At 44.3% G+C, this 14,387-nt stretch overlaps 1 protein-coding gene across 3 annotated transcripts in view; it reads right to left on the reverse strand.

The window, feature by feature from the left end:
• Positions 1–14,387, reverse strand: part of RERE (arginine-glutamic acid dipeptide repeats) — a 378,810-nt gene that overhangs the window by 145,909 nt on the left and 218,514 nt on the right. The gene's annotated exons all lie outside the window — the stretch shown is intronic.

Raw genomic sequence — 14,387 nt, forward strand, 5'->3', positions numbered from 1 at the left:
GTTTTACAGCTTACCCATAACATGGTGGCACAATTCATCAAAGATCAGGAAACCCACAGCTTTGCATTGCAATTTTGTTTTTTAAACAAAAAGTCTCAAATACAAATGACAGCCACTGTTAAGACCCATAAAAAGGGCAGACGCCTCCGAACATTTTAATACGCAAGCCATTTGCCAGGAAGTAAAAGCAGCAAGCTGCCTCTTAAAGCCTTTTTCATTATTTGTCAGTCCGTAAGCATCGAGGTACTTTTAGACAGCGCTCTGAAAGATCTCTGCATGCCACCATCACCTTTATGATAGGCAGCTCAAGCCCCTTTACAAAGGTGATTGTGCCAACTTGAATTCTACTGGTGTAACTAATTTGGTAATGGCCGATTCTGTAACCAGAACAGTTACATAACAGTAAAAGGCCTGATGTGGGCACAGCTATGTCACTATAAAGGTGCCTCCTTGTAGGCTTGTACCACTACAATTATTCTCCCTCTGCAGGAATAGCTAGCCCATTATGAAATACCTTCATATCAATATACCTGCATCTATGTAGAAGAGGCAGGGCATTACTGTAACTATATCTTTACCTAAATTCCTTGTTTAATCAAAGCTTAAGCATTATTCCCATTTTACAGATGGGACAACAGACACAAGTTAACAGGGTAGTAGCAAACTCATAACTAGAGCTGAGATCTCTTAAAACACTCCCTCCCTCTCTCTCACAATTCTCAGGCTAACTTCATCTTTCACATTTCCTTTCCATTTGGCTACCAAAAAGAACCTAAGCAGAGCTTTAAAAAAAAAAAAACACCTGGAATTACAAAATGGGTGCCCAAAGGCAGCAACCAGGAAGATAATGCACATACTGCATCCGACACGACCACAAAAGATGACAAGGACATTTTCTCCTAGAGGTTTTCCCCAGCAAAAGCCTTTGGATCTTTAACTTTCATGCAAGGCAGAAGCATCTCAGCTACGGTCTTATCCAGAAGACTTGCACAGAGTTGTGCATGAAATTCACTGTGCATCTATCCTGGAAGGATATAGGGCCAAGTTCACTCCGTAAGAATTTGAACCTCTGTCCCAAGGTGTCTACTGCTCCCAATGTCGACATTTCGACTGCAATCTTCCATCGCTGAAATCAGTAGCAGTTTTTACCCTCAAATGAGTGCAGGTACACATCCTCAAAGGGGGTTACAGATGGAGTAACTTCCAGAGGCTCTCATCACTTAAAAGTCTCTAAAGTTTTGAGACAACTTTGTATCTCAAATTAAAATACTATGAAGGGCCTTTTTAAGACCCCAAAATTAAAGATTATGGCCTTGAAATGACAACCCAATAGTGAAATTCATCTCTACTTCTTATGTAGTTGGGGTTCATCTTTTAAACCAAGCAATCCCAAAATATATTGATGCCAGGTTCGCCCTTTAAAGGGGACACCACCACCCGTGTGCTCCTTTCCATTGGCTCTGCAATAACGATTTCACTTAAACACAATTACCAGAGCTGCGTTGACAGCAGTTGAAGATGCTGATGCCCATTTAACTGGAGGAATTATTTTATTGCCATAATAATTGGAGCAGTGTCTAAAATACAGGAAATAAGGAGCCGGCTTGTGCTTCAGCTCTGCTGAAAACAGAATGAACATGATAAAAGAACATTTGCTAAATGGTTAGCAAACCAGTTGTTAATGGGCTTTTTGTTTGTTTATGAAAGGATTCCAGGAATATAACAGAACAGGATCAAAACTAATTAAACTATCGCTTAGTGTCCTGTTAAGCACTTCAATTACTGTTAAGACATGTTCCAGCGACTCATTTATATAAAATAAAATCATGAGATCTGAAATCGCACAACAGAAATGCAATTCATATTTAAAACAAGATACTTTGGGGGAAATTTCACAGGTACAGACTAGCACGGGATTATTATGTAATGTCACCCATCACAATCTCCCAGCTGGCTGCTTTAAAATACAGCTTCTAAAGACCACTAAACTGAACAAATTCCTCTCAGCCGTTCCCCAAGTTTTCTTGCAGGATGTTTTTCCAGTAGCCATTTTTAGCAAGTTGCTATATCTGGGCAACAGTTCCCTTCAGTACAGCACAGAAGTTCAATTCCTCTAAGGATAAAACAAACATACAGCACAGCCCTTTAATCCAATGCCCATCACTGAGACGAGATAAAAAGTTTGAGGACACTCATATTATTGTCCATTTTGTAGAAGGGACAACTGAGGCATGGAAACATTGAGGTGATTTACCATAATGACTCAACTAGCTCATGTCTGAATGAGATTTTGAACATACAGAGCCCATGAGTAAGCATTTAATAACATTTACATTCATCAATGCAAGGTTTTATAATGAACCCATCATTATGGTATCCAAATTATCACTTGTGAAGTAATCCAGGGCCTTCTAATGCAAGCAATGACCATTATCATTGTTCTAACACTGTGGTCCTGATCCTTGTTAGTACTCGAGACACCTCTTGAGAAATGCCAGCTTTCACTCATTTCTTGACTATGGAAAAAACTGTCTGTAGCGAAGAACTCAGAAAGACAACAGGTCAGGATGCGCCTTGCCCTGTGGATTCCTATTGGAAATTTCTGGGTTTATCTTGTGAATCGCATGGAGATGTTCACACACTTAATTTTCCGCCACATCCTTAACAAGATCCCACCGCCCCCCCACAATTGAGTATCACTGCTTTAACACGTAACAGTACTTCGGACAGTGTCAATACAGTATTACAGTTCCCAACAGCCTGTCCCTATTCCAGACCCACAACTAAGTGTATGAACAAGCCAGTTACACATGCACATCTCAAACACCTGGAAGAGAGGAGGAGATGCAAGAATACAGAATATAACACGGCGCTGGCAGAGGGCATAAAAGGCAAAGGCTGACTGATGGCAATGCTAACTTGAAAAGCACAACCGACTAGCTTGGGGAGGCAAGGGTATGCTGCACGGTTTGGGAGCGTTTTCTCTGCACAGCACAAAGAACAAGATCATTCTGCTGTAATGTGAAAGGTGCTAGTGTGTCCAAGTACTCACTCAAGCAGGCACAACCTTCCCTGTGCATCTTCTGCGCCATATTTCATTTCCCATTTCAATATTTCTTTTTTACAAATGTCACGTGATTTATCATCTGTTGACGGTTCTGTTGCACTTTATGTGGCATAAATTGTCACTACGCTTTGCTAAACACGCACACAATATGAAAGCTCATTTTGAAGCTTTGATTCAAAGCACAAAGGCAAGTAAATTAAGAGCTAAGGTGATAATTTCACCCTTCCGACCTTCCACCGCATTAGGCACTGTAATATGTATAGGATCAGACCTTATTTGGAGCCCTCGGTAATAACCAGACACAAAGTGAATTAAAGATGAAGACAAAGGAATAATAAAGTATTCTTTGTGGCCGTCTCAACTCACACTTTTAATGTTATTTTAAACATAGCAGGTGTTAAAAACCAGCTCCCTAAGAATCCTATTTACGAGTCATAGTTCAAAACCACTGATTTTATTTCTATATATTTACAAACAAAATGAGTTTGATTCCTCTCTTACGAGCCATTCAGTTGGCATGATCAGTCAGGAGGAATCTTGCAGACGAAGCTTATTCCATCAACAAAATAATATTGATGTAAAATATGAGCTTACATGCTATTCATGGAGCATTTTAGCTGCCCTGTTTATTTAAAGACAAATCTGTACAATTAACTTAGCATCATCACAAGCCAAGTACTAGCATTTAGCTGGCTACCTAGTTTTTAAGAAAATCCCAACCACAACTCCTTCACAACTTCTATTCCACTCTCTTTTCACGCTAAGATAGTTCAACTGTGATGATGTGCCCTAGTCAAGGCTGGAGATGTTCTGCTAATGAAATGCCCTAATGCATCCACCCCGGTGGCATGAAAGTCCATGAGGTCTGGTTGCCAACTTCCCTTCAGCTCCTTTGAAAACCCCAGCCCATGCACCTGAATAGCCCAGGCAAGCTACACTCCTATGCAAACCACCAAACTGGGTCTAGAGTCAGAAACTTGTATTTCTATAGCGAAAGCAGTGGTGTTGCAAGAGCGCTGTAGCTATGGTGGGAACATAAGTGAAGCAAGATTTGTTTGATGTCTTTTATTGGACCAGGTTCATAGGCAGTTTCCTTTGAAAGAACATTTGTGCCCAAAAGGGTCTTTTCCCAACTATAAAACTGGTCCAATAAAAGATATTACTTGTCTTCCTCTGTATTTTGAGGAGAGACTAAGGCAACACTTATCTGTCTTCTGTATCTTGGAAACCCATGTACTTTTTCAAGAAAACACTATAAACACTTCTAACAAACCCTTTCTGCCATAACAGGAAGGACATAGACACACACAGACACTTAAAATCACCTCCAGCTGATGCTCTGCTCATCTCTGACAACCCCAAAATAGAGAAGTGTAACACTATGGCAAGCAGAGTAGGGAGGAGAGGCAGAAGCTTCCCAAAGTTCGCTACAAGTCTTGCTACTACTAAAAGCATTTGAGAATCCTTCAAGCAAAATATATTCTGATGGGTGACAGTGTAAAAGCTTTAGATAAATAAGAAGGTAAAAGTGTCATCATCATGAAAATAAACTAGTGCTTTCAGCCTGCATTGCCTGAATCCCAAAGGGCTGTGTTTGTGTTGAATTAGGGACAATTTTTTCCACAAAAGTCACCCCCCCACACACACACTGTATTTATTTTATTCGACTCCATATCTCTGCTTTGTGGTTGTATTCTTATAGTGTGGAAATTAAACAAATGTATTCAAGGCTGCTGACATACTCCAAAGCCAAACCTGCTTTTCTGCTGCAGGGGACATAATTACATTTAAATTAACACATATACAGTGAATATGCATTAGCTCACAGACATATTGTTAAGTAAGTAACAAAACCACTTAGCAATGTTTTTACAGTTCATCTCGAACTGGGCGCATTAGTGCTGTGAGAAGCTTCAGTCCCTGATTTGATCCGGCCTGATCTGGTGGCTGAATCTCCAAATCGAATCAGAGGACCGACCCTTCAATCTCTCTGAACCGAATCGGAACCCTCTGAATCGATTCGGAGAGATTCAAAAAGATTTGGAGATTCAGACGTAGACACAGCTTTAAGTGTTTTTTCTACATACCTCTAGGCCCCCCGTGCTCCTGTGTGACGCTCCATGTTCCCTAGCATCGCAGTGATCACGAGCCATGCTTGCTACCTCAAGGTATATAGAAAAAAAACTTTTAAAGCTGTGTCTATGTCTGAACCGTTGATTCTCCGAATCAGCATCGAATTTTCACATCTGGATTCAGCCAAATCGAATGAGGGACAGTAATCCAAATCAACAAATCGAATCACTGTCCCTGATTCAGGCCAAATCTGAATCCGAATCGAATAGGGCCCGCTTCGCACACCCCTAGGGCACATTTAGATGAGATGATACTGCGCTGTAGCTCATTGCTACTGCACAGCAGTATTGCTGGGCACTAACCGTGACACAATGCTACTGCGCAGCACCTCATTCCTACTGCGCAGTAGCACTGGAAAGAAGCTATGCAGTGATGGGTCAGTACTGACTGACTGCGCAGTAAGAACTGTGCAGTCCACCGCTCATGTAAATGTGGCCACTGAGTTAAGAACCCCTCAGAAAAGCTTCTAAAACCATCTTGCTCTCTGCTTACTCAGACCTTCCTTCAAAACCCAAGATTTCTCGTCTCACCTCAGCTGCAAGATTTTTGCCCTCCGCTCCACTCTTCTCTCTCTCGCAGCTTTTCACTTCCTCTTGCTCCCGCATGTCTGCTCCACCCAACCCACTTCCCCCTTTTCAAAGGTCCAAAATCTCTTTCCTCATTCAAATTCCTCTTTAGAAACACCATCCAACACAAGTCGTTCGTTAAGCCACCTCATCCAGGTACCCCCAGATCAAGATGTCAATGCATTTCTGGCTACGAGGTGCATAGAGGTGAACGCTATTTCAGACGTGACTCTGCCTGATGGATGAGATGGCCTCTCATCTCTTTGCCTAAAACATGCCACACAACTTCAACATGTTCTTTCAGTGTTTCTTAAAAGGGGTAATTCAGTCTGATGTGAAAGTCTCCAGCTACTTCAAAGTGGCAGGTAAACAGCATTCCAAACAGGAAATACAAACAGCACATTGAAAAATCCAAAAAGCTTGAAAAGTCCCAGCTGAATCAATTACCTGATCAGCAATTTACCTCCAAGTACGCACTCTTGAGTGCCTGATATAACTTTGCATACAACACCATGACAAGCAGCAAACAGAAGCAGAGACATACAGGCAGAGAAACAAGATGAAGGACACTTTGCCGCTTGTTCTGTGCAGAAAGGTGACCACTGAAAAACCTAACTGAATAGAAATCATGTCACTCATTATCTGCACCAGTGGTGTTCGCTCTTCAGGCTCCAAAGGCTTTGTCATCTGGCTCAAGGAGCAACTCACAGGTCTGAAAATCAGATGGCAGGGGAAGGGCAGCAGCAGTAATCGGTATGGCTCTGGAAGCTGAATGACAGTCTGGGGCACACGTGGGGCCACTCTGGACTGGATACAATACCAACCCCGTGCTGGATCGGCCCATGGACAGACCCTATACATAGGGCTAAAAGGTTAAGCACCACTGATCTACGCCATCCTGGAAGTCTCACAATGCTCCTATGAGATAGGCATATGGATCCATTACAAATGGAGAAAAAAAAACAGCAGATGCCAAGTGATTTTCCAGTCATCACACCATCAAGACAGTGGCAGAGTCAAGAATAAAAAACTTAGATTGTTTGATTCCCTCGCTCTACACCTGCATGACCAAACATGCAAACATCAGTCATACAAGAAAACCACCCAATTTGTTTCAAGTTCTTCTTCCTCATGCACCTTTCCCTGGAGATCTGCTTGAATTTATGCAGTTTCTCTGTTGCCTAGGTTCACCAGAAGAAAGCACCATCCACAGTCTCTGCCACTTGCAGTGCACTGCCCTACTATTTGAATCATTTCAGAAAAGAATGCATCAGTGAATGCTGCAGGACCCTTCCACTTATCTGAACTTTAAGACTACAGTATAACCTCATAAATCCAGCACGCTTGGGACCGAGCACCTGCTAGAAATGTGAAAACTCTGGATTTTTTAAAACCGGACAGGCGGCAAGTCCCGCAGCAGCGGCCGCATGCGGAGTGGCGACACAGGGTGGTGACTGGCAGCAGTAACAGCCACATGCAAGCTTCCCCCTCTGCTGCTCCGGCTGCCACTGCTCCCCAGTGTAAAGTTTTGGTTGGGTTTTGGGGGGTTTTTTAAGTGCTGGATTTTTGAGAATTCCATATTTTTGATATCCACATTTATGAGGTTATACTGTAGTACGAGTGAAGGAAGAAAGAACAGCTCCAAAATATTTCTTTTTATTTTACTTGCTGCTGACTTCACTGGGGGATGGGGGGAAGGGGAAGATATATTCTTTACTGTTTTTAATTAACTTATGGCAGTTAACACAAGGAAAAATTCCAGTTTTCCCACCAGACTGAGGTACACACTGAACCTCTTCATAGCCCTTAACCTGACTTACCAATGCACGTCTTTACTAGGATTTTAGCTTGTATTTGTTACCTACTATTAACTAGCACAAGTTAGCACACTTGTTTCCCAAGAGAAGAAAAGGCCAGAAAGGGTCAAAGCCTTTGAGACATCCACTCCTGATCCCCAAGGGGCTTCACCTCAGGATTGGATTATGTTAATCAGAAGTTGCAGGAATTAATATTATAATGCTAAAATATATATCTATATCTATGTCATCTTAACCCTTTTCTGGAAACTGGTTCTCCAACAGATCCCTAATCTGCTTTCACTCTATTAACATAGTAGACAAAAATACAGGAAGGTTAAAGCAGTGAAAGGGTTAGCTCCTTTTTGTGTGGTTGACTTCTATTTTAATGAAGAATTCAGTGATTCTGGAGAAAGACAAGAGAGCACAGCCTTTCATGAACTCCTATTCAAATCCAGCCCCAACCATACACTACGGTAGTGGACACCCTTTCAAACCCCTGGACAGGTTACCCCCCCAACAGCCATTTGGGGGACTGTGCGACAACATGCTTGTTCGGTTCCCAAAGGACAAATGAGCCCATGTCTAGCACAGGCTGTCATGCGTGGGGCAGGAGCTAGGGCAAAAGGCTAGCAGCCCAGAAATTAGGAGTTCAAGGCCCTGTGCTACCCCCCCCCTTTTTTTTTTTTTAAGGGCACAGGAATAAACTATCTCACTGCACAAGATTAGCAAGTATGGCAGAAGACAAGCTTGGCTTAGCAGGGAATTTCAGTGAGTTAAAACACAAAAAAGGAAGTGGAAACTTGGACAGACCACAAGGGAGGAATATAAGAGTATTGCTTGGGCATACAGGGATGAAATCAGGAAGGTCACAGCGCAACTGGAGTTGCAGCTAGCAAGGGTCATGAAGGGTAACAAGTAGGGTTTCTACAAGTATGCCAGCAACAAGAGGAAGATCAGGGAAAGTGTAGGACCCTTATTAAGTGGGGGAGGCAACCCAGTGACAGGTGATGTGGAAAAGGCTGAACTACTCTATTCCTTTTTCAACTCAGACTTCACAGGCAAGGTCAACTCCCAGACTACTGCACCTGGCAGCACAGTTTGGGAAGGAGTTGGGCAGCTAACAGTGGCAAAAGGACAGGTTAGGGACTATTTAGAAAAGCTGGACATGTACAAGTCCATGGGGCTGGACATGATGCACCTGAGGGTGCAGAGGGAAATAGCTGATGTGACTGCAGAGTCACTGGCCATCATCTCTGAAAACTCATGGCACATGGGGAAGGCCCCAGATGACTGGAAAATGGCAAATACTGTATTTACATGCATTAAGAAAGGGACGGAAGAGGATCTGGTGAACTACAGACTGCTCAGCTTCACCTCAGTCCCTGGAAAAATCATGGAATAGATTCTCAAGGAATCCATTTCTACAAACTTGGAGGAGATGATGATTAGGAACAGTCAGCATAGATTCATCTAGGGCACGTCATGCTTGATTAACCTGATTGCCTTCTAGGATGAGATGACTGGCTCCATGGATGCGGGGGGGAGCAGTGGACATGATAAACCTTGACTTTAGCAAGGCTTTTGATACCATCTCCCACCACTTGCTTGCAAGCAAGCTAAGGAAATATGAGTTGAATGAATGGACTCTCAGGAGGAAAGAAAACTGGCTGGATTGTTAGCCTCACAGGGTAGTAATCAATGGCTCAATGTCTAGTTGGCAGCCAGTATCAAGTGGAGTGTCCCAAGGGTTGTTCTGGGGCTGATTTTGTTGAGTATCTTCATCAAGGATCTAGAAGATGGGATGGAGTGCACTCTCAGCAAGTTTGCAGATGACACTAAGATGGGGAGGAGTAGTAGATAGGCTGGAAGCTAGGGCTAGGATTCACAGAGACCTCGACAAATTGGAGGATTGGACCAAAAGAAATCTCATGAGGTTCAACAAGGACAAATGCAAAATCCTGCACTTAAGACAAAACAATCCCATGCACTGGTATAGGCTTGGGACTGACTGGCTAAGCAGCAGCTCTGTAGAAAAGGCCCTGGGGGTGACAGTGGACAATAAGCTGAATATGAGCCAGCAATGTGTCCTTGTTGCCAAGAGGACGAATGGCATCCTGGACTGCATTAGTAGGAACATTGTCAGCAGATCAAGGGAAGCGATTATTCCCCTCTATTCAGCACTGGTGAGGCCACATCTGGAGTACTGCATTCAATTCTGGGCCCCCACTACAGAAAGGATGTGGACAAGTTGGAGAGAGTCCAGAAGAGGGCAACAAAAATGGTGAGGGTGCTGGGGCACATGACTGATGAGGAGAGGCTGATGGAACTGGGTGTATTTAGTCTGCAGAAGAGAAAACTAAGAGGAGGATTTGATGGCAGCCTTCAATTACCTGCAGGGAGGTTCCAAAGAGGATGGAGCTGGGCTGTTCTCAGTGGTGGTAGATGACAGAACAAGAAGCAATGATCTCAAGTTGCAGCAAGGGGCATTTAACTTAGAAGTTTTTCTTAATATTCTCCTGAGGAGGGTAGGAAAGCAGTGGAACAGGGGTAGTGAAATCTCTATCCTCAGAGGATTTTTAGCCAGGGCTAGACAAAGCCTTGGCTGGGATGATCTACTTGGGGATGGCCCTGCTCGAGCAGGGGGTTGAACTAGATGACCTCCTGAGGTCTCTTCCAACCTTATCTTCCTATAATTCTGTGATATTCCAATACTTGGTGCATGGTTTCAAAAAAAGCTTAAGCACAAACTGAGATTTTAAACTGCAGCTTCTGATTTGCTGCTGAATTAAACATAATGGGACAAAATCAGAGGCACTTGGGCATGTGATGCAAATTGCACAACTGTAATTGGAGCAAGGGAATCAAAATTGATGTACTGTAAGTTTGCACTTGAGGTTAACTCAAGAGCACTTGCTAGTGTTCCTCTGCCCTGAATTTAGCACCTGCTTCCTGCTCACTCCTACAAATAAATTTATTTCTGAGATGCCAAAATCATAAGTCCAAAAAAGGGGCAGCCAGGGAGGGGGGAAATTTGCTTTGAACTGGAGAGCGTAGAGGTTACTAGTGACAACTCACTGTGGCAAACACATGCATCATTTCTCTTTAGAACTCAGCTAGATGTGTGGGTATATAAAAGCACATTCTTTGGTAATAGTAGACTGACTTCCTATTCTCACCAGCATGCGGTTAAAGTGTGCCACTGTTTATGTCCAGTTCTGCTATGTTACTTGCCGCTTCCTTCATGGTACATCAACTGACCTCTCCCCTATCCCTGCCACCTCTTTGAATGTACAGCCTGCATCTCAATCTCACAAGTTCATGGGGTTCATCTATTACAGTTTATGTTTCTCCTTCTTTAAAGCCGGCCTAGGCTCTGCAAAACTGTAGAAGCCTGGACTGTACTTGGAAACCAGAATTTTTCATGCAATCAGATGGCAGTAATCGTCTGACATGAAATGGTGTTTTTCACAACATTGTTGGGTATCTTGGAACAAAGTGGCAAGTACCAAGCCTACAGAGAACCAATACATTTTAAAAACAGAGGTTTTAGGAAAGATGGGAACCTGATGTATTCAGGGACTCAGCACATTTTGTCTCTACTTATTCTCTGCTTGCTAGTTTTCATATGGGTGCATACTTTGTGACTTCTGGAGGAAATGACGCTTGGGTCCATCCATCTGCCATAACCAGCATGACATAAGGGGAAATTAAAGGTTATGATCTTGGTATTTTTTCCTGCTAGTCACTTCCCCTTTGTGCCATCCTGTGTACTTGGTTCCAGAGAGGGGACTGCTGCTAGAAATCTGAGCAAAGAGGACAGGGGGAGATGCTTAAAAACTTCCTGGCTGCATTGCTCCCAGGGTTGTGCTATCTTGTCATGCAGAAGGCAGTGTGCCTCCTTAACAGGCTTCAGTGGTCACACAGGTCAGGGAGATTGGACATAAAACTTCCTCTCCAAACTCTGACAGCTTAGCTGTGGTAGCAGTAGAGCAACCTGTGCCACTTGTCACATTACTGTGCTGGAGTCTAGTTCTGCTGGAATCATCACAGTGTTATACTCCATGAACACAAGATGAAGTGCTTGGGTGCTTATTCTCATGCTTTCTGCTGAAAACTAGAAAATTAAGGTTGGAAAAGACTTCAGGAGATCATCTAGTCCAACCCCCTGAGGATGGAGATTTCACCACCTCTCTGGGTAACTGGTTCCACTGCTTTCCTACCCTCCTCAGAAGAACATTTTTCCTAAAAAAGGTCCGCAGTATGCCAGTCATTTCTGGTCTGCAGTATGTTGGTCCACGGCTTAAAAAGGTTGGGAACCACTGGACTAACCTACTGCACAGTAAATCATCACCATGTAACCATGCGCATAAACTACTGAACAGTAAGTTAGTCTACTGTGCAGTTACCTAGTACATACTACAGGTACTAAACTAATTCTGCAGTACATACTGCATAGTAGGGCTTGTGTAGATGCTGACCAGGAGCAAATTTGCTCCCAGGCAGACACACCAGCAAGGGGCCTTGGTCCTGGCACTGCTCAGCCACCCGGCTCCCCCACAGGAGCCAGAAGCTGATCAGCACAGGGACCAGGTCCCTCTCTGCCCTCCCCCCGTCCCAGTGCTTCAGGGCTCTCGGCTCCCCACAGCAGCAGCTCAGGCAGGGGCTGGGCAGGAGCTATCCTGCCAGTGGGGCAGCTGGCAGCAAGCACCCTACTGGGCAGGGATTCCCCACACAGCCAGGGACTTGCTGCCAGCTGCCCCACCAGCAGACCAGGCCAAGTAACTGGGAAAGAGTTCCCTACCCCATAGCTGTTTCCCAGTCCCCTGCCCCGATTGGCTAATTGGGGCAGAGGGCTGGTAAAGAGCTGCAGGGGAGGGAACATTATTCCGGTCCCAGGGTTCAGGGCTGGGAAACAGGCTGTCTGGCACCTGGGGGAGCCCAGAGCTCCCCCTGGCTGCCACATGGAGAGCAGCATAGGCATTTCCCTGCCCTGAGCTACTCCCAACAAGTACTTGTGCAGACATGCTCTCACAGAAAGATTTCTGTGCATTAACTGTACACGTAGACATGCCACGTCTTCTTTTCTGCAGACTAAATAAGCCCAATGCCCCCCAGCCCCCTAACCATTTTTGTTGCTGGACTCTCTCCAACTTGTCCACATCTTTTCGGTAGTGGGGCACTCAAAACTGGATAGAATAGAGGGGAATAATCTTTTCCCTTGATCTGCTGGCAACGCTGTCACTCATACAGCCCAGAGTGGCAACAAGAGCACGCTGTTGGCTCAGATTCAGCGTACTGTCCACAGTAACCCCAGGTCCTTTTCTGCAGAGCTTCTGCTAAGCCAGCTGGTCCCCAGCCTGTACCGGTGCATGGAACTGTTCCATCCCAAGTGCAGGACTTGGCACTTGTCCTTATTGAACTTCATGAGATTTCTTATTGAACTTCATGAGATTTCTTTTGGTCCAATCCTCCGATCTGTTGAGGTCTCTCCGAATCCTAGCCCTACACTGCAGTGCATCGACTACTTTCCCCAGCTTGGTTTCATCTGCAAACTTGCTGAGGGTGCACTCCATCCCATCTTTCAGATCCTTGATGAAGATATTGAACAAAACTAGCCTCAGGACTGATCCCTGGGGCAAACAGACGATTTAAGACACAGCCAACCAATTAAGCCTGCATATGCACTCACGCACTGTTTACACTGGAGCATACATGTTCTTGCCTTTACCCTTAATTACAATGGGGTAAGCTACCTTCCACTTACTGCAAGGTAAGAGCATACATACAGGCAATTAGCACAGAATAGCTCACAAACAAAAGTTCACACTCTAGCTAGACTTGTCCACATGCTTCAGCAGGTTAACAAGAAGTGAAATCCAAGGTGGGCCTTTCCAAGATTTGAAATGCCTTATGTTCATGTACTTGATACAGTACAAAGGCAAACAGGCAGCAAGCTGGGGCTCAGCACATATGCTGTGGAATAACGGAGCTCACCGTTAGCTCTATGAGGAAGTGCAAGATGGCAGAGCACAATGAAAAGGCATGTGGCACTGCCCCCTCCATTATTTGCTCTTGACCCAAGTCTCCTTGCCAGGTGATCAGCTCCTTCCCCCCTCTAGAAGGACCCCAGCCTCTCTGCCTACGCACCTCAAACATTGTACTTCAGGCCTCCCAATTTTACCTTGAAAAGGAAGAGATTTCAGTTCTGATCATCCATATCACATGTGAGCCCCTAACCCCTCTGAGCACTCAGATAGCAAGTTTCTCCCATAAAATTTAGTAAATCGATGATTCAGCATCATTCTCACTTTCTTGAAAGGCAAGCCAAGTGATTTGCACAAGACTGCACTGGGAGTCAGCTTAGGACCTGGAAACAGAAAGTCTTAAGTCCCCATCCAGCAACCCATACACTGTGACACAGCCTCAAGCTTTATCCACGAGAGGAAACATGGAAGAAAATACCCTGACACTATCAATGTTATTTAGGCATTCTGCTGACCTAGTGCTTCCTTCAGCTGCCAATGCCATTTTCAGGATTAAGTGAATTGGACTTGTTCTCCAGAAGGGTAAGATGAACACTTCATCTGAACTGGCATTAACAATGCTGAGAAATGTTTCTGTTTCCTGACTATAAATACGATTTGAGTATGCATGCATCTGAAGGGCTCAGTGATCCCAAATTGAGCCTTGCACACTTTCAGCAATAACCTACACACTCAGAACAATGATAGTGGGTGTAAGGTGTTCCCTTGGCTTCATTTGGTCTTTCACCAAGTGATAATGAAGCAAATGTTGCCACGCTCATATGTTGGAAGTGTGAGG

The sequence above is a fragment of the Alligator mississippiensis genome, chromosome 13, assembly GCF_030867095.1.
Source record: "Alligator mississippiensis isolate rAllMis1 chromosome 13, rAllMis1, whole genome shotgun sequence".
In the NCBI taxonomy this organism is placed as follows: Eukaryota; Metazoa; Chordata; order Crocodylia; family Alligatoridae; genus Alligator; species Alligator mississippiensis.